The sequence below is a fragment of the Sphaeramia orbicularis genome, chromosome 21 (assembly GCF_902148855.1).
Source record: "Sphaeramia orbicularis chromosome 21, fSphaOr1.1, whole genome shotgun sequence".
Taxonomy (NCBI): domain Eukaryota; kingdom Metazoa; phylum Chordata; class Actinopteri; order Kurtiformes; family Apogonidae; genus Sphaeramia; species Sphaeramia orbicularis.
The window spans coordinates 54,866,110-54,870,103 of NC_043977.1; the positions used below are offsets into that span (position 1 = coordinate 54,866,110).

Sequence of the window (3,994 nt, forward strand, 5' to 3'; positions counted from 1 at the left end):
CTCTGTTGCCTCCTTGATCCAACGTTTGAGTTTGTTTGTTTCAGATGTTCTGATTGTGCCCTCATCCCAGTCCATGATGTGGTTGTGTCTTCTTCAGTGGTCTGTGATGGCTGATTTTAGGTTCTCCTGTTCTGCTTTGTCCTTTTGAGTCCGTGTGAATCGCCCTACTGTCTCCTTTTCGCATTCTTTTTGGTGTTCTTTTTTCCTTGTATTGAAAGATCGTCCTGTTTCTCCGATGTATGTTTGTTACATGATTTGCATGGTATTTCGTAAATGATGTTGCATTTTTGGTCCGGTGCTATTTTGTGTTGGGTCCATGACCTTTGACCTCGAGTGACCTTGAAGGGTCAAACACGAAGCCACTAATGTTTGCATTTCAACAATCTTCTTCACTGAAACTACTGGTCGGATTCATTTCAGATTTTATATGTAGTATCAATGGGACAATATGTAAAGTTTGTTCACAGTTTTGAGAAATTTAGATTTCTACATTTTTTTTAATACATTTTGAAGTATTTCTGTATACTGAGTCCATATTTTGAAAGTTTATAACATGGAAATGGTTACAGATATCAATATAGTTACTATTGAGCACTGATAGGAAGCCATATATGGACTTTCCTTTGGGTCCATGACCTTTGACCTTGAGTGACCTTGAAGGGTCAAACACCAGGTCACTAATGTCTGCATTTCAACAATCTTCTTCACCAAAACTACTCATTTGTGATTTTATATATACATATAGCTTCAATGGGACAATATCTACAAAGTTTGTTCACAGTTTTGAGAAATTTTGATTTTTGAAATTTTTTTATTAATTTTTGAAGTATTTCCTTATATTGAGTCCATATTTTGATGGTTAATAACATGTAAATGGTTAAAGATATTAATATAAATCCTAGTGATCACTGAAAACTGAAGAGCTATCATAGGTGTCTTATAAACTAATAGAAGACTTATGGTCAGTATCAAAATCTATATTAACAAAGTCATATATGGACTTTGATCAAATTAGTTGAGTTCTTCTCCAGTGAAAGTACCACCCACTTCTATTGAGAAATTGATCACCTGCATCAGGACCACAGGACTGTAACAAAGCAGCAGAACCTGACAATCTCACAAATTCAAGTTGTTACTGATTCTTGATAGAACATGCCGGTGAGCTACAATGCCACTGGTCCTCTTCTTACCTCCTCCAGGAAGTATTGTGATCACTTTGCTTTGTGTGTTTGTTTGCTTGTTTGTTAGCAACTTTACGTGAAAACTATTCCAACCATCTTTACCAAATCGTACCCACAGATAGGCCTAGGCCCTGGGACCAACACATTACATTTTGGTCCCAGTAGGCCAAAGTTCAAGGTCACAGCAAGGTCACAAAATCTACAATTTTCCATCTGTCATCATTGAGAAATTTTTGAAAATTCATAAAAAATTCAAAACGACTCCGATTAGCCTCCAATTGGATCCACCTGTAGCTTAGAACAATATCTTGTATCTGGCACAAAATTGTCCACATCCACTGTGGAATGTGGACTCTGTGGACATTTACATTTAACATTGAAAATCCCATTTACAACTCATTTTCATTATAACTCAACAAATATTGATTGGAATTGAATATAATTTGACAGACACATGACTGGTACCAAGCTTCAACTTTTTCTGCTGTATGGAACAACCTGGAAACTGTTGAATTTAAAAAGAAATAGTCGATCCACTCATGCACACCGTTCGGGGTGCTTGGTGGAGGTTTGTGTTCTCTGAACACTTGTTTTATGTTTGTGTAGCCATAAAAACAAGTGTAAAAAATTATGCTCATCAGGGCAACCCTGTAAAAATAAAAGTACAATGAATGAATATTTAACTTAGAGGAAGCTTATCACAGGTTCCTCTTGACAACTGTGTGGATTTGATGAAAATGGTGCAGTGTATATATAGTATATAGTCCTTTATCATTTTGAGTGAAGTTGTGCAGTGACAGGCTGAGCCTTGCCTTCATGCAGCTGTATCTCATCATCAAAGCTGAAGTCTTTTAGCTGGTTGAGGCAGACAGCCCGCTCTGCCACTACACTCACATCTTCCACTCTTCCCACTGCCATGCTGCCACAACTACCGCCGCATCACTCACTTGAAAGTTCTGCCGTTATTAGATGCTAGCACTGCAGCTACAGCTCATAAAAAGCACCACCTCCCCATAAGATCTATACCTTTAGATGAACTTATTAATGTCACTCCCAGCTGACTTACTATATCTGTAGGGAACGACAAGGTCAGAGTGGGGAGAGAAAATCACTTATCACCATTCACCCATTCTTCATTCCCCATGATTGAAAATTAACAGAAAATAGAGGAAATCTTTCCCCAATTTTTAAATTGGGGTGTGCAAGTAAAATTTCAATTTCCAAACCCTAACAAAAGCTATTCCGTAAAGTCAATAAACCAGGGTCTGCCTATTTTACATAACTAATAGAGCAGTGTTGAAGGGAGTCATTGGATGCTAAAACCTCATTATCCAGCCTGACGACCTTGGCACATGTGCTGAATGAGAAAGTAATGGCTCTTAAACACTGCCAGCGCTGCAAGACGGCTCCTTTTAGAAGTGCTTCAGAGGCTGTCAAAAATGTACCCTGTATCTCCTCTATGCTGGACTTGCATTTGTCTTTTTATCTGCGTGGATGAGAGGCAGGCTATGACTTTTTTTTTCACTTTAGAAACCATCCAAATGTGGGTCACTTGCGTCTGGTAAATAGGGGTTTGTGCTCTCTGACGCAAAGTTAGTTTTAAGGCCCATTTATGTTCTACATCTAATGTGCATACGGATGGAGCGTTGTGTCCGTCCTCTGCGTTCATAACGTCTGTATTCCTGTCCATCCTCGGGGAGCGCTGCAGATGTGAACCCAAACAGGGAATATGGAGCAGTACCACCGGGAACCATGGGGGGCAGTGTAGGGCGTCCCATTTTTGGGACTTCTTTTCCAATCAAGCTCTTAATTTGACCAGTTAATCTCTTATATATTAGTGACTTCCAAAAAGAAATTTCAGCCCAATCCATAAAGTTTTAGACCCCCCACCGCCGTCTTTAGGGTGCCCATCAGCTGAGTGCAGAAAACCCATTTTTCAATGGAAAATCATGCATTTGTCAGTTAGTTCTGCCATATTTGCTCATGCAAATGTCATGTTAGAGGTTTTGGGGGATGCTACTGTTGTTTATGAGGGTATCAAATCATGTACAGGTCAAGGTCACATGACACTGAAAAATGGGTAAAATCACACGTTTTTGCTGATTTCTTTATTGCCTAGTCTTATTTGAAAGATCTGCACTCAGGGCTTTCACTGGAGAACATCCGATCCTAGATTACCCCTCTGGTACCCTCCCTTTTCTTCAGTTCAGCAGGTACCACATTTCTTTTTCCAGAGAAGGGTAACACATTTTCAGTGTAAATATGCCAAGTCATCCTGAAGGCAAAACACCCAAGAGTAGTGAAGAGAAGAAGGTGAAGCACCCTGGGGGCCCTCTGAAGAGAAAAGGTGGCCCTGCAGATGAATGGGAGGAAGTGATTGGCCCTTCACTGACTGCTATTCCAGCCACTCAGCTTCCTTTGGTTAGAACAGTCCTTCAAAAGTACAGATCACTGCCAGTAGAGAAGACAGCAAAACCATAGCAAAAGAAATATCTGTAGAAGTTCTCTAGAGTGCTCTAGGGTGCATTTAACACATGTACTTTGGTCTTCCATGTCTCCATGTCTGGACTTTAACCAAACCTCTACAAACTGGCCAACATGAATAAAGGTGTTCACACGAAAAAACTTTTTTTTTTTTTGTTCTGAAATATCCTCCAACTTGATTTACAACGTCAGTGCGTTTAGAAGTAGTGATAGGAATTTCGGCTCTTTTTAGAGAACCGACTCTTTTGGCTCGGCTCACTAAAAAGAGCCGGCTCTTTCAGCTCCCAAGTGGCTCTTCAGATTTTTTGGTGCTTAAATTAATTTATTAC

General features: G+C 39.7%; 1 long non-coding RNA gene across 1 annotated transcript; it reads left to right on the plus strand.

Annotated features, from left to right (window-relative positions):
- Positions 1-584: 584 nt before the first annotated feature.
- On the plus strand, positions 585-1,133 carry LOC115411807 (uncharacterized). Its single transcript, XR_003934268.1, has 2 exons — positions 585-627; positions 1,016-1,133. It is a non-coding gene; the product is annotated as an uncharacterized LOC115411807 (long non-coding RNA).
- The last annotated feature ends 2,861 nt before the right edge of the window (positions 1,134-3,994 follow it).